The 26,716-nt window shown below is 44.4% G+C and overlaps 1 protein-coding gene across 3 annotated transcripts in view; it reads left to right on the top strand.

Moving 5' to 3' along the window:
- PAK5 (p21 (RAC1) activated kinase 5) overlaps positions 1 to 26,716 on the top strand; it is a 179,648-nt gene that overhangs the window by 13,007 nt on the left and 139,925 nt on the right. Inside the window, exon 1 of one of the 3 annotated variants that reach the window (XM_056567857.1) lies at positions 1,419 to 1,762. The exons of the other annotated variants lie outside the window; for them this stretch is intronic. The gene's annotated coding sequence lies outside the window, so the exon portion shown is untranslated. Of the gene's footprint in view, positions 1 to 1,418; positions 1,763 to 26,716 lie in introns of those variants that run through there. 3 annotated transcript variants of the gene reach the window in all.

Here is a 26,716-nt window from a genome sequence, read left to right as displayed (position 1 = left end):
TCAAAAGGAATAGGACATAAAGAACGACTTACCGTATACACTCAAGCATAAGCCGAGTTTTTCAGCACGATTTTTCGTGTTGAAAACGCCCCCCCTTGGCTTATACTCGAGTGAACATACTGGCTTAGCTGTGAGGGGATGGTCCGGGACATCCATCTTGCCTATCTATGCTGCAGGGACCGTCCGGTGGGGAGAGTTAGTCGTTCCGGGCTGTCCATCTTCACCGGGAGGCCCTCTTCTCCGCTCCGGGCCGGCCCTGAACTAGTAACGCTGCGTTGATGCCACCGCGCAGGGACGTTCATGTGCATGTCGTCGTCAACGCAACGTCACTAGTCCGTGGCTGTCCCAGAGCGGAGAAGAGGCCCTCTCGGTGAAGATGGACAGCCCGGAATGACTACCGTCCCCACTAGACAGTCCCTGCAACATAGATGGCATAAGATGGACGGCCCAGTGAGTAGAAAACAAAAGGAGGGTCTGGATGATGAAGGGGGGATGATGACGAGGGGGATGATGACGAGGGGGATGATGACGAGGGGGATGATGACGAGGGGGATGATGACGAGGGGGATGATGACGAGGGGGGTGATGACGATGAGGGTGATGACGATGAGGGTGATGATGACGGGGGTGTTAATGACGGGGGTCTGGATGATGACGGGGTGATGATGATGGGGGTGATAATGACTGGGGGTCTGGATGATGACAGGGGGGATGATGACATGGGGGGATGACGTATTTCCCACCCTAGGCTTATAGTCGAGTCAATAACTTTTCCTGGGTTTTTGGGGGTGAAATTAGGGGCCTCGGCTTATATTCGGAACAGCTAATACTCGAGTATATACGGTACACTTCTCCTCCCTAATGGATCCACTTCTGACTGTGGCTCATAAACTGCAGCGTCACTTTTCCAAAAACTACCAGAAAAATAAAAACAACTGGAAACTTAGCGTAAATATTATTATTATTATTTTTTATAAATTTACATATGAAAGTTTCAGATCCGTTATGTGACAATAACGCTCATTTCATAACAGATTTGCCCAACGCTGATGTGAACATAGCCTTATACTTCTTTTATGTAAACTACATTGATCAATTTCATAATCTTATATAACAAAAGGTTCTGTAGAGTTCCGACAGGCCGACCATTGGGTACTGTGTACGGGACTGTTTCCCAACCGGGGTGCCTCCAGCTGTTGCAACACTACAACTCCCAGCATGCCCGGACAGCCAATGGCTGTCCGGGCATGCTGGGAGTTGTAGTGTTGCAACAGCTGGAGGCACCCCGGTTGGGAAACACTGGTGTACGGTAATGTGATGACCTAGAACGTTTGTTTATCGGGAAGCACATAAGCAAATAATCGCTGATATTTTTCTGTTACTTTGTAGCGGCTTCCAGGCCGTCCTGTGGTTATGCCGGGCGCTCCATATGGCCACCCTCTACTGTTTGCAGCGCTCCCACATGCTCATATGGATTGTAGGCATCTCTCTGGGCTGCCTGGAAGTGCCCCAGTTGTCTCTTGCCTCCCATTCTTTTTTTGTCAGCACAGTTGACTTGTTTCCGTGGTGATGAGAAGCGACTATTAAGTAGAACAGATGGCTTCAGATTATCAGGGTCAGACTCCGCAAATCCTGTTTTTTGTGATATTTATTGTGATCTGACAATAGTCGTCTTTGATACGGGAACCTGCTGATAGAAGACGTATCCGTCCTGCGAGATGGGAGGATGAGGTTAATTGTTCTTAGACTCCGCGCGCTGCCGGTATGTACCGTATTCCTCTTGTGAATTATTGAAGGCTTGGTACTTTATGACATAGAAACAGTATGTTGGCCAAGGATCAGCCATGCATGCCGCATGCAGAATGTAGCTTTACAATCCACTGCATGCTATGGAAAATAGACAAAATACAGAGTCAGCGAAGGGTACATATCCTGCATGGAGGCTGTGGCAAAACTACAACTCCTAGCATGCCCGCACAGCCAAAGACTGTTCGGACATGTTGGTAGTTGTAGTTTTGCAACAGCTGGAGGCACCCTGGTTGGGAAACACTGAGCTAGAGGCACCCTAGTTTGGAAACACTGGATTAATGCATCGAGACTGTTGCAAAACTACAACTCCCAGCATGTTTGGACAGCCAAAGACTGTTCGGACATGTTGGTAGTTGTAGTTTTGCAACAGCTGGAGGCACCCTGGTTGGGAAACACTGAGCTAGAGGCACCCTAGTTTGGAAACACTGGATTAATGCATCGAGACTGTTGCAAAACTGCAACTCCCAGCATGTTTGGACAGCCAAAGACTGTTTGGGCATGCTGGGAGTTGTAGTTTTGCAACAGCTGGAGGCACCCTGGTTGGGAAACACTAGACTAGTGCTTGGAGGCTGTTGCAAAACTACATCTCCTAACATGCCTGGACAGCCTTTGGCTTTCCGGGAAGCTGGGAGTTGTAGTTTTGCAACAGCTAGAGCAGTGTTTCCCATCCAGGGTGCCTCCAGCTTTTGCAAAACTACAACTCCCAGTATGCCCAGACAGCTGCTGGCTGTCTGGGCTTGCTGGGAGTTGTAGCTTTGCAACAGCTGGAGGCACCCTGGTTGGGAAACGCTGGATTAATGCATGGAGACTTTTTCAAAACTACAACTCCCAGCATGTTTGGACAGCCAAAGACTGTCCTGACATGCTCGGAGTTGTAGTTTTGCAACAGCCTCCATGCACTAATCCAGTGTTTCCCAACCAGAGTGCCTCCAGCTGTTGCAAAACTACTCCTCATAGTATGTCATAGCATGCCCGAACAGTCTTTGACTGGCATGCTGAGAGTTGTAGTTTTGCAACAGCCTCCAAGTTGAGAAACACTGAATTGGTGCGTGGAGGCTGTTACAAAATTACAACGCCGACATGCCTGGACAGCCAAAAGCTGTCTGGGCTTGCTGGGAGTTGTAGTTTTGCAACAGCTGGAGGCACACTAGTCAGGAAAAAATGGATTAGTGTATGGAGGCTGCTGCAAAGCCACAACTCTCATCATGCCCAGCCAGCCAAAGACCGGTGGGGCATGCTGGGAGTTTTAGTTTTGCAAAAGGTGGAGGCAGTACGGTTCAGAAACACTGGATCAGTGCATGGAAGCTGTTGCAAAACTACAACTGCCAGCATGCCTTTGGCTGTTTGGGCATGCTGGGATTTGTAGTTTTTCATTAGCTGGAGGCACACTGTTTGAAAAACACTGCTCTATGACGTGTCAGTAGATAGAGTTCTGTTGTATAGGTGCTCATTGTACAATTTTAAAGTATTAATCAAAAGTAGAAATGTATCAATAACAATTGGTTTTAATGTTAAAGTTATCATCCGGCATTATTAATAGGGCTAAAATGTAGCCAAACATGCCCCAAAAGGAGTGGGTTATTAAAAACACCTTTATTTTACCAACCTGGACATAAGTTTTGTTTAATCCGTTGTTTTATATGCATGGAATCATTCCACCCTGTGGGTTGTGGCAGCAAAGACTTGAAGGGAGAAGGAGGTGAGACTTGCCGCCTACCCACCACAGGAATATCCCTGGAACAAATGTTCTCATGACTCACATGCAAGACAACTAATGTTAATGGGGAAAAAAGTGTGAGAGAAGGAGAAGTGTATATATATATGAATATATTAAAATAAAGCTTTGTTTTTAAAGGGGTACTCGACCCCTAGACAAAGGATAGGGGATAAGATGTCTGATCGCGGGGGTCCCGCCACTGGGGACCCCCGCAATATAGCATGTGGCACCCACCTGTAAGCACTGCAGGAAGCGCTGGAGGCTCTCAGTGTTATGCCTCCTGATCACTGGGACGGTGTATCGTGATATCACGACTCCGCCCCCGTGTGATGTCATGTCCCGCTCCCTCAATGCAAGTCTATGGGAGGGGGCATCACGCCCCCTCCCATTGACTTGCATTGAGGGGGCGGGGCGTGACATCACACAGGGCGCAGTCGTGACGTCACGATCTTCCGTCCCCGTGGTCGGTAGCCAGACCCTCCAGCACTTCCGGAGCAGTAACAGGTGGGTGCTGCGTGCTATATTGCGGGGGTCCCCAGCAGTGGGACCCCCGCGGTCAGACATCTTATCCCCTATCCTTTGGATAGGGGATAAGATGTCTAGGGGGGGGAGTACCCTTTAACTATCATATGTCATTGACGCATATCAGAAGAAAACATCATTGAGCTTGGACTCCCACCATAGTCAGAACGTAGGACTGTTCTGTGCCCATACAGATCCGAGTAACCTAATTGGTAGAAAGTCCATTAACTTTAATGAAATTATAATGAACAACTGAAACACCTGGCTTAAGGCATACCTGCCAAAGAAAAAAAAAGTTTGAAATGTCGTAGGAACTTGTCAAATGTTTTTACCGGTCGGGGTCTGAGCATTCGGAGTCTGACCAATGACAAGAACAAGCAGATAGAGAAGCAGGCAGCCATGGGCTTCTCTCCCAGCTCTATGTCTATTAGACCAGGACGAGGTCCATGAGTCCATCCAGGTCACGTGACACATAGCTGGGAGAGAGCACACTTCTCCTGGCTCTTTCTTCTCGTAATCGGTTGGGGTCTAAAATCTCTATCAAATATCAAAAGTTTTTTTATGACAATGCCCAATCTGAGGAAGGGGGAACAGAACCCCCAAAACGCGTCATTATACTCCTGTGTTTTTCGTTTTATTTCAATAAACAAGTGCAGACAGCACTAGATGAATACCTAAGGTTTGGAAATCTGGATTAAGCAGCGCCTCATGTACTAGAGGTTATTTTTCTTTCCACTTCTAGTGCATTTAAATGGGTTGTCTGGGTTAAAAAAATGCCTTGTTTAAAATACTAAGTTAACAGAAGTACATTTTTTATTTGGAACTTCAATAAACTATAGTAGAGGGCAGCTACAAATAATGTCAGACTCCAGATGTCACAAATATGGCAGACCTCAAAATCAATTCAAATTCCATACAGCAAAATGTATTCAGACCCCATACATCAGATCCCATAATTAGTTTACACATCAAACCCCAACATTTTTTTAGACCTGATTCCTAAATTAACTTTGACCTAAAATCAAACCCCTTGTTATCCCAGTGGCCAGCTTTTGCCAGGTCCTGCCCGATGTCCTGTTCTCTGCTCCTGCGCACCACCATGCTGCAGCTTCCTCCTGCACTGTACTGTAGTTTCAGGTTTGGCTCTTAGAGTGCGCACATGTGCTTGTTCTGCTATTTAAAGGAGCAGTACACTCACCCACAAACTGTCCACTTTTCTATTATAGACTAGCACCATCACCTATTTAAGACAGCCCCTTTCTGCTTCTGAGTAATATTTTGGTTCACTAGTGTCAATTGTCAATAAGGTGTTCCATATTCATGATCCTGATGTTCTTGTATGACCTGACTTCACGTCTGCTTGACCCCTGTGTTACGTTCCTCCTCTCCTGTGCCTGACCTGGATTGTGGACTATATACCTGTGCCACCTGCCATGACTTCTCTTCTAGTTCCTGACTATGCTGCATTGCAACCTGCCCACAACCTACTCCTGGATCCAAGCTTGATGTGCCTTGCTTCTGCATCCTGGAGCAGGATAAAGGGTTAAAACCTAGAAGATACTTAGGCTGTGGTCCTGATCATGGCCCAAAGCCAAGCCATTTGGATAGCATAGCATGTCTACACCCATTGCCTTCTTACACTCCAAGCCTAAAGTAATCAAAACCTCTCACCAGACCTATAAACTAATTCAGACTCAATTACTAAATTAGTTTAGACCCCTCCACACCGTTTTGATAAATTCATTTATATCTCAGAATAGACCCCAAGTTAATCAGACCCCGACACACTGTATTACTACTTAAATACTTACTGGGCAGGAGGCTTACAATGTATACCTTCTGTTCAGCCTCAGCTGCACCCACAGCTGTATAGCCACCATCACAGCCCAGAGCAGGGACTCCTGTCACTAAAGTAATGGGAGTCTGTGCTCCTATACAAAATACAGCGGTGCTGTCTAGTGTAACGCTGGCGAAGGTAAGCAGTGATACTATCCATCACTACTTATCACCTTGAGTACTACTTTTTATACATTTATTTATTAATTTAAAAAACTAAAAAAAAAAATGTACCTTGTCTGCCTCTTTTTTTTATTCCACCGGATAACCCATTTAACCTCAGTAATACAAGAAGTTCTACCAGAAAAGTAATTTGCTATATTAGTATGTTGTTTCATATCTATAACCTTTATGTTTCAGGATTTTGCTATATGAGTTTTATTCATAGACTTATATTTGCAGCTCAGAAAAGAGAAGAGGGTTGAATGCCAATCTGAGCAGGTTGTCAGTCATCTCCTGAGGATATCTAAAGCCTGTTCTTTCTAGTTGATCCTGAAGCATGCTAAAATACTTTCCCTGTTCATTGAAGTAATAAATAATGTGCTAATGTTATTAACAGGGAGAATGAAGGAGGGAAAGAGAGGCCAAGATTTCTTCTCATAAAAGAGTTACAACGTCACGGAGCCATTCCAAGGCAAAACCTTTTATCCCTGCTGGGCAGTGAGACACCTTGCTTAAATGTGGGCTGATGTGCCTCTCACCAGGCAGCTTTAAGGGGAACTCTGGTACACAAGTATCTGATCATGGGGGTCTGACCACTGGGACCCCCAAAATCTCCTCTCCTGCTCCCCAACTCTCCCCATGCATGGAGCGACCTCTGCACTATGCACAGATTACTGCCGACCACCTCACGCCCCTCCATTTAACTCTACAGAAGGGCCAGTGAAGTGAAAAAAGACCCACTCAGCGCTGATCACTGTTAGGGGTGGGGATTAAGATTAGGGTTAGGGGTTAGGTTTAGGGGTCAGAGTTAGGATTTAGGATCAGGAGTTTGGATTAGAGGTTAGAATCAGGAATAGGGTTAGGATTAGGGATAGGGGTTAGGATTACAGGTTAGAATTAGGGTTAGGGGTTAGGATTAGGGGTCAGGGTTAGGATTAGGGGTTAGAGTTAGGATTAGGGGTTATGATTAGAGGTTAGAATTAGGATTAGGGGTTTAGGGTTAGGATTAGGGGTTAGAGTTAGGATTAGGGGTTATGATTAGAGGTTAGAATTAGGATTAGGGGTTTAGGGTTAGGATTAGGGGTTAGTATTAGGGTTAGGATTAGGGAGAGGGGTAAGGATTAGGCATAGGGGTCAGGATTAGGGGTACGGGTTAGGATTAGGGGTTAGGACTAGAGGTTAGGATTAGAGGTTAGGAGTTAGGTTTAGGATAAGGGATAGGAGTTAGGATTAGGGGTTAGTATTAGGGTTAGGATTAGGGAGAGGGGTAAGGATTAGCCATAGGGGTCAGGATTAGGGGTAAGGGTTAGGATTAGTTGTTAGGACTAGAGGTTAGGATTAGAGGTTAGGAGTTAGGTTTAGGATAAGGGATAGGAGTTAGGATTAGGGGTTAGAATAAGTAGGTTAGGAGGTAGGGGTTTGGATAAGGGATAGGAGTTAGGATTAGGATTAGCAGTTAGAATTAGAATTAGGGGTTAGGATTAGGGATAGGGGTTAGGATTAAGGATAGGGGTCAGGATTAGGGGTAAAGGTTAGGATTAGGGGTTAGGATTAGAGGTTAGGATTAGGGATAGGGTTTAGGGTTAGGATTAGGGGTTAGGATAAGGGATAGGAGTTAGGATTAGCAGTTAGAATTAGGATTAGAGGTTAGGATTAGGGGTTAGGAGTTAGGTTTAGGATAAAGGATAGGAGTTAGTATTAGGGGTTAGAATTAGGATTAGGGGTTAGAATTAGGATAAGGGGTTAGGATTAAGGTTAGTGAGTGAGGGGGAGTCAGCTGTAAAGCAGAAAATGGTGTCCCTGTGCGAAGGGTCACATTCCGTTACAGGGACACAGTTTTCTTCATTACACCGGAGATACACGAGCGCTGTATCTCCGGCTCTCCCATAGAGATACATGGAGGAGTGTGTTGGGCAACGCTTTGTGCGGTGGTCGACAGTGATCCGTGCACAGAGCGGAGGTTGCTTCGTGCATGGGGAGAGCCGGGTGCCGCTGGGACCTCCCGTGATCAGACACTTGGCCCCTATCCCGTAGATAAGTACTTACTGTATATACCAGAGTTCTCCTCCAATCTCCTGCTTAGGATGCCATTCTGCTTCTGCAATGTGTTAAATATATCTAAATTATAGTAGGATAATCAATGTTATTTACTTTACCTATTAGTGGTATTAATACTATAGCACAGTGGTCTCCAAACTGCGGCCCTCCAGATGGTAGAAAACTATAACTCCCAGCATGCCTGGACAGCCGCTGACTGTCCAGGCATGCTGGGAGTTGTAGTTTTCTAACATCTGGAGGGCCACAGTTTGGAGACCACTGCTATAGCAGATGGTTTGATGACTAATTTGTTGTCTAAGTTTCATTGATTATTTTTTTACTTTAGTACATTTCATTCTAGGAGAGATCCTATAGAATTAGCATACACAATGCTGCACAGAATTAATTTTCTGCCCGACGCTTTGTTGACTGACGGATATGTAACTGATTTGCTTTACAAATGCAGAACACTGAATATTGTTTCAGTACTGAATACATTTTATTCTGCTGTCTGTATTCCAGCCAAGGACATATACTGGATGTTTTTCCTATGTATACACTGTAGCTGCTTTTATTGTATATACTGAGTTCTACATTTTATTCATTTTTAAAGGGGTATATATATACAGGCAGCATGAATCTGGTGCAGGCAACGCAATCCTGACACACTGGGATCTACTATGAAATGCCTGGCTGTTTCAAAAGAAAACATAGTTTTAAAAGGCCGCCTGGCCCATGGTTACTAATCTTTGGGGTGGGTCCTGGCGGCTGCTCTCGACCCAGTTTTATGCTGCCCGAACTGCAGGCGGAATAAAACTGGTGCAGCAAACGCAATCCCGACACCTTATGATTTACTATGAAATGCCCGGGTGTTTTTAGAGAAAACATAGTGTAAAAATGCTGCCTGGTCCCGGATTACTAGTCATTGCGGGGGGTCCTGTGTGCTCAGTCTGCCTTTGAGTGACATGTCTCTGTATAAGGAGAGAAGAGTCACTCAGCGCATGCAGGGCAGAGAGCAGTCGCCAGGACCCTCCTCAATGACTAGTAACATGGGTCAAGGCGGCATTTTTAAACCAAGTTCAACCTGAAATGTAAAAGGTTAAAGGAATCTGTCTGTTATAATTCACTGTTGAAACTGCTGACAGGGTTAGATGCTGTTAGGGCAAGGAGACATATGGGACCTTTTACATATCTGTCTGTACTTCTTAAACATAGAAAAATGCTTTTATTCTTTAGTGCCAAGTGTCAAGGAGGCGTTCCCAAGACCCTGAAGTGCTGAGGGCTGGAACGCCTCCTTGCTCCACCTCCTATCCCTGCTTGATTGACAGTCATATATATATATATATATATATATATATATATTACCTACAAGCCTAGCGGCTAATCCAAAACTCAATTATATACCTACAAAAATTAGCCCAGAAAAAATTAATTTATGTAACCAACATCTCTTTATTAATCACAATCAATAACAATAGGTAGAAAAAACCCATAAAAATATCCACCCTTAAAAATGCCCCCCCACATACACACAAAGGCAGGATGTGGGGAACCCAATATATAGATACAATAGAATTATACAGTGTCCCTATCAGCATGCCATCATATAATAATTAGACCAAGTACTGTAACTGTCGGTAGCATGCTGAACACGTCCCCACGCTCCTACCACCTCAGGTGGTAGGAGCGTGGGGACGTGTTCAGCATGCTACCGACAGATACAGTACTTGGTCTAATTATTATATGATGGCATGCTGATAGGGACACTGTATAATTCTATTGTATCTATACATTGATTGACAGTCAGCTGGAAGCCAAGCCCTCTTTCTGAATTTCGCACCCGCACATAATTTGTATTCACAGCACAGGAAGCTGAACCCTGATTGTCAATCAAACAATGACAGTGATGGAAGGAGAAGCGAGGAAGTGTTCCAGCCCTTAGCACTTCATTGAACTATGTCTCCTTGCCCTAACAGCTATCTGAGGCCCTGTTTACACTGAGGAAATTCAGCAAGAAATGAGCTGTGCCGAGAAATTTGCCACAAGCATAAGCGCCATACAGTTGACAAATGGCACTTGTTTGGCGGATTTTCCTGCAGAAAATTGAACGGTAGAGTTAATAAAAGGTGCAGACTTTTATATTATTTTAGTGTTACTGGTTATCATTTTGATTGCTCTTCATTTGTTCCATTTCCAACCTTGACCAACAATAGACGATGACCACATGCCACTCCAGATAGAGGCAACATTTTTTTCTTTTTACTTAACTTACCTACAAAAGCAATGTTTCATATACCCTGGATTTATTGTCTAGTGGTGCTTTGTCCTTGTCTGTTATTGATATAAATTGTCTAATTGCTGGCAAAATACTTCAGAAGAATACATATCACAGAATCCTCATAGAAATCAGTGTGATAGCTGTAAATTGTCCGGACTTGTCTATGACATACAGTTAAACTGGGATTAAAGTAATACTCAAAGTACCAAATATCACAAAATAATAATACTATAGAGCAGAGAAAGCTCACTGTGTATATGGATGTATGCTGCTGTTTGTCCTGAACAGAAGCTCCCGATCCCCCCACAAAAAGCATCAGCTTCCTTTGGTTTCCGACATCATAGCTAATTGACCCCCCACCCTATTAGAATGAAGCGGCAGATCACGAATTCGCTGCTCCATTCTTTTACTATTTTCATGGCTTCCGCGACCCACAACTCCATTCTAGTGGGAGACTTGGGTCCTTATTTTTCGAGATTGTGGGCGGCCCCTGTGAATATGGGATAGCTTTCTCAGATGGGAAAATCCCTTGGCACTTGGAGACACACGGTACTATTCATATATCTGTATTCATAACAGTGCATTCATAACATGGAAAACATTTTTTATTCTCTGGTGCCAAGTTTCAAGGAGTTGTTACGAAGCCCCCGAAGTGCTCAGGCCTGGAACACCTCTTCACTAGTGGTGACTGCATTCAAAGTCTTCATCATCATCATCATCATCATGGGGGCAGCCATCTTACCTGGGCAGCTGTTGAAGGGGTACTCTGCTGCCCCAGCGTTTGGAACATTTTGTTCCGAACGCTTGGAGCAGGCAGCGGGGGTCGTGGCGTCATGGTCGTGCCCCCTTGTGAGGTCACGCCACACCCCCATCAATGCAAGTCTATGGGAGGGGGTGTGGAGTGACATCATGAGGGGCATGATCGTGACGTCACGACCCCTGCCCCCTCACCCAGCATTCTAAACGAACGCCTGGTGCTGCACAGAGATTGTGGGGGTCCCAGCTGCGGACCCCGCGATAAGACATCTTATCCCCTATCCTTTGCATAGGGGATAAGATGTCTATGGGGTGGAGTACCACTTTAACAACTTTTAGAGATATGCTTTGCAGCAGACACATGGACCATAGGAACGGCGGCAATGGGTCGGTGGGGGGCCGTCGCGGTGCGGCTGGTGGTGTGGGGGCAGTGCGGGGGCCGGGGCATTATCGGCATATCGGCAAGGTAATTGCCGATACTGATAATGTCCAAAATCACGATTATCGGCCGATAATATCGGCCAAACCGATAATCGGTCGATCCCTACCTAGAACTTGTATTATTTTTATTTGAGGACCTAGTACTTGTATCTTTTTTTTTCAATACACCTAGTACTTGTATTTTTTTTTTTATCAGTAGACCTAGTACTTGTATTTTTTATCGGTACACGTAGTACTTGTATTTTTTATCAGTTCACCTAGTACGTGTATTTTTTTTATCAGTATACCTAGTACTTGTATTTTTTATCAGTAGACCTAGTACTTGTATTTTTTATCGGTATTCCTAGTACTTGTATTTTTTTTATTGGTACACCTAGTACTTGTATTTTTTATCGGTACACCTAGTACTTGTATTTTTTATCGGTACACCTAGTACTTGTATTTTTTATCGGTACACCTAGTACTTGTATTTTTTTTATTGGTACACCTAGTACTTGTATTTTTTATTGGTACACTTAGTATTTGTATTTTTTATTGGTACACCTAGTACTTGTATTTTTTATCGGTACACCTAGTACTTGTATTTTTTATCGGTACACCTAGTACTTGTATTTTTTTTTGGTACACCTAGTACTTATATTTTTTATTGGTACACCTAGTACTTGTATTTTTTTTATTGGTACACCTAGTACTTGTATTTTTTATTGGTACACCTAGTACTTGTATTTTTTATTGGTACACCTAGTACTTGTATTTTTTATCTGTTCACCTAGTACTTGTATTTTTTATCGGTTCACCTAGTACGTGTATTTTTTTTTATCAGTAGACCTAGTACTTGTATTTTTTATCAGTACACCTAGTACTTGTATTTTTTATCGGTACACCTAGTACTTGTATTTTTTATCGGTACACCTAGTACTTGTATTTTTTATCAGTACACCTAGTACATGTATTTTTTATCGGTACACCTAGTACTTGTATTTTTTATCAGTACACCTAGTACATGTATTTTTTATCGGTACACCTAGTACATGTATTTTTTATCAGTACACCTAGTACATGTATTTTTTATCAGTACACCTAGTACTTGTATTTTTTATCGGTACACCTAGTACTTGTATTTTTTATCGGTACACCTAGTACTTGTATTTTTTATCGGTACACCTAGTACTTGTATTTTTTATCGGTACACCTAGTACTTGTATTTTTTATCAGTACACCTAGTACATGTATTTTTTATCGGTACACCTAGTACGTGTATTTTTTATCGGTACACCTAGTACATGTATTTTTTATCAGTACACCTAGTACATGTATTTTTTATCGGTACACCTAGTACATGTATTTTTTATCAGTACACCTAGTACATGTATTTTTTATCAGTACACCTAGTACTTGTATTTTTTATCGGTACACCTAGTACTTGTATTTTTTATCGGTACACCTAGTACTTGTATTTTTTATCGGTACACCTAGTACTTGCTTTGCATTGCTGTTTCCTTGCACACTCATCTGTTCTTTTGGCTTGTATGTACGAGCTCTGCATGTTCCTCCTCTGAGCCTTCTCGTAGATAAGTTGTATAGAATCTACATGACTAGCATCACAGCGTTGACATTTAGCTCCCTGAGGACTATGATGAGTAATACCAGCTAAAAATCTGAATCACGGTTATTTATTTACCCTGCGTATGCTTTATGGGCTGGAAATTGTTAGATGGTGATTAAGTAATTCCTGATGGTATATCACTCTCTGCTGGCTGCTCTGTGTGATATACAGGCTTTTTTATTGGCAAAGTGTCATGGTTGTGGGTGTCAAGGTTCCAGGAGGATGACTATGTGACCTAACAAATGAGTTATTAAATTAATGAGATTGGAGAAGATAGGTAAGGAAAGTGATTGGTGTACAAAGCTAAACAAATAAGTTCTGTTTGAGGTACTGCTTGACATAACCACATTCTAACATCCCGAACAGGAGTTGTAAGGACTCTATTCAATTTTTATGACATTTTCCACATTGCAACATCAGTAACTGTGAAGACCACATTCAGATTCTCACTTCAGGTTCTTTAGTAAAGGACTGTCTTTCTTCAAAGGTCCCATAACAGCCACATACACTAAACTGACACCTTAATAGAGACCTTCATCTTCTAGGACATTTATGTAAAACATGTGACAATGATAATGATAAGTCACGTATTGCTATCAGTACCGTTAGACTTGGTCTCCTGGTGTCCATAGAATTCCATGATATGGACAGGATCTCCTTCCGAATGTATCAAAGAGATAGGGTAGCAAGTGCTGGCAGAGCTTCTCATTATTCATTATGCAGAGCGGGGGCCATGTCTAACAGTACTGATAGCAGTAAGTTACATCATTATCATTGACATTTTTTTTTAAATGCCCTGGAAGTGGGCAACCCCTTTAATGCAAACTAGCTGGAGGCCCTGACATTCTTTCCTGACATGCCCATTCTACCTCGTCCCAGACATGCCCTATTGGGTTAAAGGGGTATTCCAGGAATTTTTTTTATTTGACTATGCTACAGGGGCTGTACAGTTAGCATAGTTCATAATATAGTGTCTGTACCTGTGTGTGACGATTTTCTCACAATTCTTCTGTTATTTTCACCCCAATATTTATTTTTAACATCATACAAAATGACTGTTGTCTCAGATTTTTCCCAGGTTGCAATGCGGCCGAGATATGACTCACTAGTCAGCTGATGACAGGGAGCCTGTCTGCTTCAATGGGTGGAGGGATCGCTTGGTGGGAGAGAGATCAATCTGCAACTAATGCAACAGCTGTAGGCACCCTGGTTGAAAACCACAGGTCTTTTGAATGGATGCAGCTCATTTATGTTTCAATGGGTGGGGTGGCTTATGTGTGGGAGAGAGGAAAATGGAATTCTGGGATTTGTAGGCAAAGAAGGGAATACCAGTTCACAAAAAGCTAGCCACAGTGTTATGGTAATCTCACATTATAGCTATTTAGCCCCATGACAAGCGCAGATCCTTCCTAAGCATGTCCATTACTGTCTGCCAGGTACATACTAAAATCACCTTATGGTGGATAACCCCTTTAAGATCTGTGGTCTGTGAAAGCCAGGGAAGCAAGAAAAACATAATTTAGGGTTTATTTACATATTTGATGTGCAGGATTTGAATCTGCAGATTTAAAAAATACCTGTCACCAAATAAACTGTTCTAAACTTCCTTAGGCTATGTTCCCTAACTACTCCTAACACCCCTCCTGCCCTTAAAAACTATTTCAGAGCTTTAATCCCTTGCTGCAAAACGCAGGAGCTGAGCCTGCATCATACCCGCACGGTCCCGGCTGCTATCAGCAGTCAGGACCCTTGGCTAATGCCGGACCTTGCTGTTCAAGCAGATGTCCTGCATTACCTCTTTAGACGCAGAGATCAAAGTTAATCGTCGCATCTAAAGTGAAAGTGAAAGCTTCCTGGTAGCTCAGACGGGCTGATCGTGACCATCGCGGTGAAAACGCAATGTCCTGATAATCTAGGACGCATTAGGAGGGTGCTTTACCTGCCTCCTGCGCGTCCGATCGGCGATTGATTGCTCCAACCAATAACACTGATCAATGCAATGCAATGGCATTGATCAGTGTATTGAATCAATGTAGTGCATGTTAGGGCTGGGCGGTATGATCAAAAACGTGTATCACGGTATTTTTTTAAGTGATGGCAGTTCCACGGTATTTAACGGTATCCCCCCCCCCCATGTGACCTGGGCGCTGTCCCCACATCATGTCTCCCGCGTGCGCTCCTCTGCTCATCCTCCTGTGAGTTGCGGGCCGCCGGCGCTAGAAATCTGTACTACAAATAACGTTTCTGGGCTGCAAAAATAAACAAAATAAACTTTAACTAACCTGCCTACGTTCCCCCATTGCTCTGCTACCGTCTTCACTGTCCTGCGCTGTTGTCCTCTTACTGTTTCCTTGGGACGGGAAAGTCACAGAGCCGCCAGCCTATCATCGGCCGGGGTGGGACATCGCTGTGGCCGGTGATAGGCTGAGCGCGCTGTCATGTATGCTCCTTACATGACAGTGGGCTCAGCCTATCAGCTGCCGAGGCGGGACATCGCTGCGGCCGGTGATAGGCTGACGGCTCTGTGACGTTCCCATCCCCAGGACCGCAGCGGAGGGACCATGAGGAGGGACCACGTCGGAAGGTAAGTTAAAGTTTGTTTTGTTTATTTTTGCAGCCTTACTTGTAGTACAGATTTCTAGCGCCAGTGGCCCGCAACTCGTATGAGGATGAGCAGAGGAGCGCACGCGGGTGACATGATGTGGGAACAGATGTGAGGACAGCGCAGCTGATAATTCATATGGGGGGGTGGAGCAGAATAGCGCTCGCGGGTCAAATATGATTAGTTCCCCGATGTGAAGACAGCACGCTGCGGCGGATAATTCACTCATTCGAGGGGGGGAGGGGCCCAACCGGTATTGCGGTATGGGCAAAATTCATATCGTGAGCAAAAAAAAATTTGGTATTCAGTATGAACTGGTATACCACCCAGCCCTAGTGCATGTTATAGCACCATATGGGGGCTATAACATTGCATAAAAAAAAGTTAATAAAGATGATTTAACCCCTTCCCTAATAAAAGTCTGAATCACCCCCCTATTCTCATAAAAAAAAGTGTTAATAAAAATAAACTATGTGGTATCGCCACGTGCAGAAATGTCCGAACTATAAAAATATATCGTTAATTAAACTGCACAGTCAATGGCGTACGCGCAAAACAATTCTAAAGTCCAAAATAGCGTATTTCTGGCCACTTTTTATACCATAGAAAAATAAAAAGCGATCAAAAAGTCAGATCAAAGCAAAAATGGTACCAATAAAAACTTCAGATCACAGCGCAAAAAATAAGCCCTCAAGTCCTCATATGCGGAAAAATTTAAAAGTTATAGGGATCAAAGGAGGAAATTTTTAGACATATACATTTTTGTGCATGTAGTTATGATTTTTTTCCAGAAGACAAAATCAAACCTATATAAGTAGGGTATCATTTTAATCATATGGACCTACAGAATAAAGATAAGGTGTCATTTTTACCGAATAATGTACTGCGTAGAAAACTAAGCCTCCAAAAGTTAAAAAAAATTGCATTTTATTTTCAATTTTGTCGCACAATGATTTTTTTTTTTTTTCAAAAATAGATTTTTGGGTAAAATGAGTGATGTCATTACAAAGTAGAATTGGTGGCGCAAAAAATAAGCCATCATATGGATTTTTAGGTGCAAAGTTGAAAGGGTTATGATTTTTTAAAGGTAAAGAGGAAAAAACAAAAGTGCAAAAACTGAAAAAACGCTATGTCCTTAAGGGGTTAAAAAACTGTGTATCATACCTTTCTTCTTGCTGGCATAGTGCAATTTGCCAGCAGGAAAAAGTGGGCGTTTCCCAACAGGCATGACATCACTGAAGCCTGCTCGGGGACAACTTCTGCCCTCACATTGTTGCTGCATTGGGATGAACAGAAGACCTCAGGCTCTGTTCATGTTTTAAACTGTACAAAGAGACGAGATGGAAAACGCACTCACCAGGAATCTTGCTGGGATGAACAATTTCTTTTTTATTGTAGCGTTCTGTGCAGGAATTGGACAGTTACGCAGGTACACAGGGAGCTGTGGATGGAAACAGGCAGGGGGCGTGCAGGGGGCGGCAACTAGTTTTGCACATGTATGTGCTTCCTCTGGCTCGGAGTGCGCAAAACTATGGGGATTGCTCTTACTCTGGAAAGTTCCTGACATGGACAGAGGTCTCAGCAGAGAGCACTTTGGTCAGACAGAAAGGAAATTCAAAAAGAAAAGAACTTCCTGTGGAGCATATAGCAGCTGATAAGTACTGGAAGGATAAAGATTTTGAAATAGAAGTAATTTACAAATCTGTTTAACTTTCTGGCACCAGTTGATTTAAAAAAAAATGTCTTTCAGGGGAGTACCCCTTTAATGTTCCTCAAACCAATTCATGGCTATATAGACCTTATGGCATAATGCATTGTGCTCCTAAAAGTGTTTTTGTGCCATAGGGTAGACAACTGCCAGGGAGGGATACACGTTGTAAGCCACAATGTATAGATGAGCCCTGCCTGTACAAAACATCCATTCACATGTATCAGAGCACCCATGGCATGCCAAGAAAACATTCCCCGCAACATTACACCATATTTAACAGAATGAATTGCTGACACCTGACTGGTGACACCTGACCGATTGATTCATGCTGCTTGTGCCTAATTCTGATCCTTCCATCAGGATAATGCGACAGAATCTTGATTCCTCTGACCAATGTTATCTCACTGCTCAGTGATACCCTTTTTGTGTTCTTTTGTCCACTTGCCTTCCTGTTTCCTTTAGCAAAAGCACTAGATCTGGTCATCTGCTGTCATAGCCATCTGTACTAAGGAACAAGTTGGACGCCAGCGTTGTATTCAGCTGCAGTTTCCTTGACTGTGCGCCACCTGTTTGTAAGATTGATTCTTCTCAAACTTTTGTGGATTTTGCTTGAAAATGCATTTCTGTCTATTGAGGCAGCACATTTCCAAGCAGTCCTACCGCCGATGGAACCAACATTTTTGGGTTAATTGTGGTTCCCAACCATCATTCAGAGGTAAATGGGGCTCACAAGGTATAAAAATGTGGGGACTTCTAATCTAGGCTATGTGTATTTCTAATATATTCCTCACTCTCTGCAAAATTCTGGCCCCTCCATCTGTTGGGCCATGTTCAATAAAAAAAATGCATAGCCCAGGGCTATGCTATGACGCATCCCGGGTGCCAGGTCGCTATGATGACCAAAAATTTCATGGTGGCAACCTTTTCAAATAAGTGTTCATCCCTTAAAACAGAGGACACTTATGACACACAGGAGGTAGATGATGGGACATTAATAACTGACACACAGATAGAAGGTGAAGGAACAGCAATAACTGACATACAGGGGGAGATGAGGGGACAGTTATAACTGTGATACACAGGAGGTAGATGAGGGGGACAGTAATAGCTGACATACAGGGGGGAGCTGAGAGGGACACTACTGACTGTGACACACACGGAGAGATAAGGGGGCAGTAATGATTGTGACACAAGGGGAAGATGAGGGGGCAGTAATGATTGTGATACAAGGGGAAGATGAGGGGGCAATAATGACTGTGACACACAGAGAGATGAGAGGAAAGTGATGAATGTGACATAAAGAAAATGAGGGACAGCAATGACTGTGACATGGGAGGGAGATGAGTGACAGGAATGACTGACACATGAGGGGAGATTAGGGGACAGGTATCACTGACACACAGGAGAGATGAGGGGACAATAATAACACACAGGTTGCAGGTAAGAGGACTGTAATAACTGATACATGAAGGAGGGGGAGATAAGAGGACAGTTATAAATGTGACAGAGAGATGAAAGGACACTGATGACTGACACAGGGGGAGATGAGGGGACAGCAAAGACAGATCATATGACGTCACATAATGTCCCGTTGCATAGTGACGTCACATTATGTGATGTGCGGCATCCTGTCTCCTAACATTTTGTGCTGGCTTCTAGATTCTTAACAAATGTGTCAAGCCCTTGCATAGCCACATATTGAATTTAAGAAAGTGCCTTTTAATGCTGGGTCTGTGAGTATTAAAGAGGATAGCTGGTGTTTAAAAAAAAATTCAATAATAATAATAATGGGGGGAAAAAAGAAAGAAAACAAAACATACTTACCTAGCTCCAATCCCCACAGCTCTCGTTCAGCTCTGTTTGGTCCCCTAATCTTTTCTCTACTTCCTCCTTCTGAGACATGCACTTGTTGCAGGACCTGCCTGCTTAGCCAATCCCTTTTTCTAAAATTGGCTGAGTCAGCAGTTCTTGTCTCGGAATCAGAAAGAAGAGAGAAGAGGGAGACCACCGATGGACCAGGGCTAGGTAAGTATGTTTTTTTTTGCTCTTTTATTATAGAGCGCTGATGTCATGAAACTGTGCTGAAATACCTGAGGGAAAGTTTGGATTATTTTCTGAAGGTTTTTAGAGGCCTCTTCTTATTTAGAATTAATTAAGTTGCAATATAAGGGGCACTCTAAGCTTTATTTTGTATTCATTTTATTGGGGCCTGTGATTTACACAAATCCCTAATATTTTAGGTGAACTGCCTCCAAACCAGAGGTGCTCTATGACTGTGTCCTGTCACCAGTATCCTCCCTATGCAGACGTTTCCTAATATCATTCTGTCTCATTTAAAATCCATTTTTCCACTGCTTGATAAATCTAGGCCATTGCCGCTTAAATATTTTACAAAATCCAACTTGACACTCACAAGCCCTGGAACGCCATATGATAAAGCTGGGAGTCTTTTTATAGAAACGATGAAATGAAGAGCCTGACACTTAGAAGGTACTTGAAGCTCTTTTGTATGTATTTATATACTGCAGAAATAGTCATAGCCGTTTGCTTACGTATGTCATCTGAATCTTGGAGGCAGAATGCCCAGAGGTTAAGGTGATATACAAATCTGGGAAAAATGCAGCCAGCAAAGTTTTGTTGGTACTGTATATACTCGAGTATAAGCCGACCCGAATATAAGCCGAGGCCCCTAATTTCACCCCAAAAACCCAGGAAAAGTTATTGACTCGACTATAAGCCTAGGGTGGGAAATACATCATCCCCCCATGTCATCATCCCCCCCTGTCATCATCCAGACCCCCGTCATTAACATCCCCCCATCATCACCCTGTCGTCATCATCATCATCCTGTCATCATCATCATCCTGTCATCATCATCACCCTGTCATCATCATCACCCTGTCATCATCACTCTGTCATCATCACCCTCGTCATCATCAGCGCCTGTCAATCCCTTTCAGTGGTCTTCAACCTGCAGACCTCCAGATATTGCAAAACTACAACTCCCAGCATGCCCGGACAGCCATCGGCTGTCCGGGCATGCTGGGAGTTGTAGTTTTTGAAACATCTGGAGGTCCGCAGGTTGAAGACCACTGTGGCCTTCGTCACCATCCAGACCCATTTGTTTTCTACTCACCTTCCCAGTTTCTCGTGGGAAGGAAGGGTTAGTTGGTCCGGGCCGTCCATCTTTGGCCATCTATGCTGCAGGGACCGTCCGGTGGGGAGGGTTAGTCGTTCCAGGCTGTCCATCTTAACCGGGAGGCTCTCTTCACCGCTCCGGGCCGGTCACGGACTAGTGACGTTGCCTTGAGTACGATGCGCAGTGACGTCCCTGCGCATGAACATCCCTGCGCGGTGGCGTCAATGCAGCGTGACTTGTTCAGGGCTGGCCCGGAGCGGAGAAGAGCGCCTCCCGGTGAAGATGGACAGCCCGGAACAACTAACCCTCCCCACCGGATGGTCTCTGCAGCATAGATGGCCGAAGATGGACTGCCCGGACCATCCCATCACAGCTAAGCCCTCACAGCTAAGCCACCCCTCACAGTTCACTCGAGTATAAGCCGAGGGGGAGTTTTCAGCACGAAAAATCGTGCTGGAAACTCGGCTTATACTCGGGTATATACGGTAATTGTACTGCAGAAACTAGCTGCATGTCCAGAATGTAGAGATGCACCTAAGAGTACGTTCACATGTAAATAATCTGCTGTGGGTTTCCCTCAGCTGACATTCCACTTTAGTAATGTTGCTACCCACTTGCGAAATGTTCCTACCCATTGAAGTGAATGGTTTTAACTGCGGGAAACAAGCAGCTGATTTTATACGGGAACCTACCCAACGGTTTTCCGACCCTGCGAATAATGCCCATGTTTTACCAAATGTTTAAAACTACCAAATTGTTGTATTTGCACCTTTTTAAATTCTGTGCCCCACCTGAGCCACCAATGTTGTTGTTCCCTGCCACGTCTTGGGGGGACATGTTTTACATGGACACCTAATTGCACAATCAATCTGCTGGATGCCGTGGATATGCCAGTATGTATTGCAGCATGTAGTTGGCTTCCATAGTCACATGTTCAATTGGAGACAATAGGAAGCAGCAGGGGTGTGGGAATTGGTGCACAGTATATTCAGTAATAATGTTACATTGCTATTGTTTTTAGACATCTGGAGCACAGGGGTTTGAGTACTGTTGTTTTCCTATGTATATTATTTGCAGCACAACAGGTATTTATGCAACAACTTTGGGGGGGAGTGTATGATATGGCTAAGTGGGATGGGCAGGTAGCGGAAATGATGGGGCAGTCTGACCATGGTTCTAAAAAGGAGGGAGGGGGGACTTTCCACCAGACCCTCTATGGCACAGTCATCTGGGGTTTGCACTGCAAATGAAGGTGACCATAGTACCCCCAGTGTACTCCCTATGTAGCATCTCGTAACTGGTGTAAGGTGGTATATTCTTGATGGTCAAGTGCAGATGATAGACATGAGTCAGATAACGCCAACCCGACATATATTGGTTTTCTTTCCAGAAAGTGGTAGAATTCCTTCAACACAAAATGGAGATACAAAATATTTTCATAATACGAGCATGTAGAAAGGGGTTCCTCTGAATGAAGGCGCCTCTCCTAGTAGATGTATGGTTAATATTTTATTATATTGCAACGCATTTCAATCCCGAACTGGGATCTTCATTAGACATCTAGGGAGAAGCGCCTTTATTCAGAGGAACCACTTTCTACATGCTCGTATCATTCCCCTACTGGATTGACTGATGTCACCCCCGGGAGTTCCTTGTGGCAGCCTTCCTGCATCTTTCTCTCCAGACGCTACTGTAGGTGTTGTGCCCTGAGCGCAACACCTAGGGGTAAGGACCCTATAGTTTATATATATATATATATATATATATATATATATATATATATATATAGTTGTTTCTAGGGGTGCTCCAACCTTTGGCTTGTTGAGCTGGATAAGGATGTGAGAGGTTTTTCGATTTTTAATTATTTAATTTTTATTTATTTCTCAATCTGCAGTGGTCAGGTTCCTCAGGTACAATGGAGGTAAATACTAGGGATGTCCCGATACCAATACTAGTATCGGTATCAGGGCCGATACTAGCCATTTCCCTGATATCGGAGACTCGTTCAATCTCCCTGATACCAAATCCGATACCTGCTGCCACTCCGCTGCCCCATTCTCCCGTCACTCCACCTCCTCCACTGCGCCCAGCGTAATGCTACGGAGGAAGCAGAGTGACGTGTATGTTACATGCTCCTCCATAGAACGCCATTGGGAGGACGGGAGAACGGGGCAGCAGCACCCATCAGAGGACAGCCGCAGGTGAGGTGTTTACAAGGGTGGGGGCTGCGGTCTACAGGGGGCCTGCTACTAATGTCTGAAGGAGGGCCCTGCTGTTTACAAGTGGGGCTGCGGTCTAGAGGAGGGCTGCTACTAACATCTGCAGGGGGCTGCTGTCTAAAGGGGGGGCTGCGGTCTACAGGGGGGGCTGCTACTAACATCTGCGGGGGGGCTGCTACTAACATCTTCAGGGGGGCTGCTGTCTAAAGGGGGTCTGCAGTCTGCAGGGGGGCTGCTACTAACATCTGCAGGGGGGCTGCTACTAACATCTGCAGGGGGGCTGCTGTCTAAAGGGGGGCTGCGGTCTACAGGGGGGCTGCTACTAACATCTGCAGGGGGGCTGCTGTCTAAAGGGGGGCTGCGGTCTACAGGGGGGCTGCTACTAACATCTGTAGGGGGGCTGCTGTCTACAAGGGGGGGCACTGTCTACAAGGGGGGGGCTGCATTCTACAGGGGGACTGCTACTAACGTCTGCAGGGGGATAAAACCTATTATTAAAGGTAATCTTACAGCAGAGTCACCTGCGCTGACTTGAATTTACAGGTAGATAGTGCAGGTGACCCGATTTCTACCGCTGCTCACCATGTGGTCATCGGTCTAGCCCATAATGCTAATTTTTTGTTCTGCCCAATGGAGAAGAGAGAAATCTTGGCTCATACTACATCAGCCGCCTCCATTGTACACAACAAGGACCCACATATCATACGGTAAGCAGCGGCAGAGACCGGGTCACCCTGCTGTCAGATTCCCTTTAAAATAAAAGTACTCATACTTGGTATCGACAAGTACTAGAATTAAAGTATTGGTACTCGTACTCGGTCTTAAAAAAATGGTATCGGGACATCCCTAGTAAATTTCCATCTTTTTAGTCAATTTCCTCATCTACAATTTCCAACTTTGAGGTGATAACTTACAATGGCCTCAACATACAATGGTCTTTTCTGGACCATTGTAACTTGAAACCAGACTCAACATACAATGTACAGACAGTCCAGATCTGTGAAACCTGTCATTGGCTGGAAAAACCGACCAATCAGAATGGACATTTCACTGGTAAAACACCTGCATGCACTGACTGGTGTCTGGTAGCGCCTCCTACAGTACAGGGAGGTACTACATGTTCTGTACTACTCTTTACCTGTGCCAGGGATAGCTGCTCCAGGTGGGGGTGGCTCCATTTGACTTTTTTAGGAGATTGCGTGTACTGTACAGGACCCTGAAGAAGCTCCTGTCCTCTACATAGACCAGTGCTTCCCAACTAAGGTGCCTCCAGCTGTTGCAAAACTGCAACTCCCAGCATGACTGGACAGTCGTTGGCTGTCCAGGCATGCTGGGAGTTGTAGTTTTGCAACTTCAGGTTGTTACTCCTAGGGACAGGGTACTTTAAATAGTTTTGGATCATATCATGGAACATTCAGCCTCTTTTTCTTTCTTTATTGATTCTAGGACATTGATTTCCCTGATTTGATATTTGGTAGAATCTATTCTCTAGGGGAGATTCATCAAAACCTGTCCAGAGGAAAAGTTGCTGAGTTGCCCATAGCAACCAATCAGATGGCTTCTTTCATTTTTCAGAGACCTTTTCAAAAAATGAAAGAAGCGATCTGATTGGTTGCTATGGGCAACTCAGCAACTTTTCCTCTGGACAGGTTTTGATGAATCTGCTGAAACAGAACCCCAAAGCATAACAAAACCTCCATTATATTTCTTTTGTCAAAAAATAACTTTAGCAATCTTGCTAAATAATAAATTACTTCTATTAAAGGGGTACTCCGCCCCTAGACATCCTTTGGAAAGGGGATAAGATGTCAGATCGCGGGGGTCCCCCGGGATCTCGGCTGCAGCAGCCGCCTGTACAGCTTCCGGCAACGCTGGAGGCTTCGGATCCCGACCACAATGGCGGAAGAGCGTGACATCACAACTCCGCCCCGTGTAACTTCACGCCCCGCCCCCTCCATGCAAGTCTATGGTAGGTCCATCACGCCCCCTCCCATAGACTTGCATTGAGGGGGCGGGGCGTGATGTCACACGGGGCGGAGTCGTGTCGTCACGCTCTACCGCCATTGTGGTCAGGATCCGAAGCCTCCAGCGTTGCCTGAAGCCGTACAGGTGGGTGCTGCAGCCGAGATCCCGGGGGTCCCCAGCAGCAGGACCCCTGCGATCTGACATCTTATCCCCTATCCAAAGATGTCTAGGGGCGGAGTGCCCCTTTAAAAAATCTTTACCCTTCCAGTATTTATCAGCAGCTGTATGCTACAGAGGAAATTCTTTTGTTTTTTCATTTCTTTTTTGTCTTGTCCACAGTGCTCTCTGCTGACACCTGATGCCCATATCAGGAACTGTCTAGAGCATGAAAAAATCCCCATAGCAAACCTATGTTGCTCTGGACAGTTCCTGACACAGACAGAGGTGTCAGCAGAGAGCACTGTGGACAAGACAAAAAAGAAATTAAAAAAGAAAATAATTTCCTCTGTAGCATACAGCTGCTAATAAGTAATGAACAGATTAAGATTTTTAAATATAAGTCTTTAAATACAAATCTTAACTTTCTGGCACCAGTTCATTTAAAAAAAAAGTAAAAGTTTTCCATCGAGTACCCCTTTAATATTAATGGAGGCATTTCAACTCTTTTCAGCAGATGTCAGTGGAGAGAAGGATCAGGCATGTGGGACTTCAAGTGCCTGATCCTTTTATTATCTGCAAAGTTATCCACAAATAGAGGTCTCTGGCAGTGGCTTTTTACCATCTACCATCCTTAGTCAAGTGTGCACGGGGAATCCGGAGAGAAAGCTGTCGGCTGAACAAGTATTTGGCCTAAAGCTATCTCACATGATTGGTCAGCTTTAGGGTTGCACAGCATTCTCTAGATGTTAAAGGGGTACTCCTCCCCTAGACATCTTATCCTCTATCCAAAGGATAGGGGATAAGATGTCTGATCACGGGGGTCCCGCTGCTGGGCACCTGGCATCACGCCCCCTCCCATAGACTTGCATTGAGGGGGCATGGCTTTGATGTCACGAGCGGGTGTGACCGTGATGTCACAAGCCTCCGCCCCGCATCGCCAGTCATCCAGCACGGATTGAAGTTCGCTCTGTGCACTGAATGTCTGGGGTGCTGCATCCGAGATTGCGGGGGTCCCCAGCGGCGGTCAGACATCTTATCCCCTATCCTTTACCCCCTTTTAAGTTTTGTGAGCTATAGATCACGTATAACATTTTCTTCTCTTGTCTCATATATGCAGTTTACAGTTATACAAGCATCAAGGGGATCCCTTAAGTATTCACCATCAACGGCTAATGTCTGAACCATCAATTAGCTAACTACTATTCCCCCCAACCTCTCATACTCATGCACACTGGTTGTCAATAGAGAAAGGAATCTAAGTTGCTGCCAAACACCTCTGGTGGTGGATTATCTCCATGAAGAACAAAGCGATTGGATGTTCAAATTAAACATCCCTAATCCTTTTTTTCCCCCAGCATCAGGGCTCAAGTCCTGCAGGAACGTGTGGGAACTAAGTTCCTTCACTTTTTCCACAGTAAGATCTCTGTTCCCATTAGCAGGAGTCCTGCCGGACAAGCCCTTGAGTGGAAATCACTTTTTTTCCCCAGGACTTGACCCCTGCCCAGCATCATTCATTGTGGAGTGGGGGAAAGTTGGATAACGTCACGTATCTACAGGATAGCCAGTTCTGGTTTGGCCAGCTTTTCTTTAATGTGTATGGGGGCTTCTACTCTTATGGCATCCAGATGTCCCTCCAGGTCCTTGACAGTGAAGTGGGGGCCTAACTAGATTATGTACGGTTCTTCAGATTCTGTCTTGGCTTTATAAGGTTTACAAAAACTGGGAAATACAATCAAGGAAAGTTTAAAATGTACCTG

This window comes from Hyla sarda, chromosome 3 (genome assembly GCF_029499605.1).
Source record: "Hyla sarda isolate aHylSar1 chromosome 3, aHylSar1.hap1, whole genome shotgun sequence".
Taxonomy (NCBI): domain Eukaryota; kingdom Metazoa; phylum Chordata; class Amphibia; order Anura; family Hylidae; genus Hyla; species Hyla sarda.
This window is presented reverse-complemented; position numbering and strand designations above follow the sequence as displayed.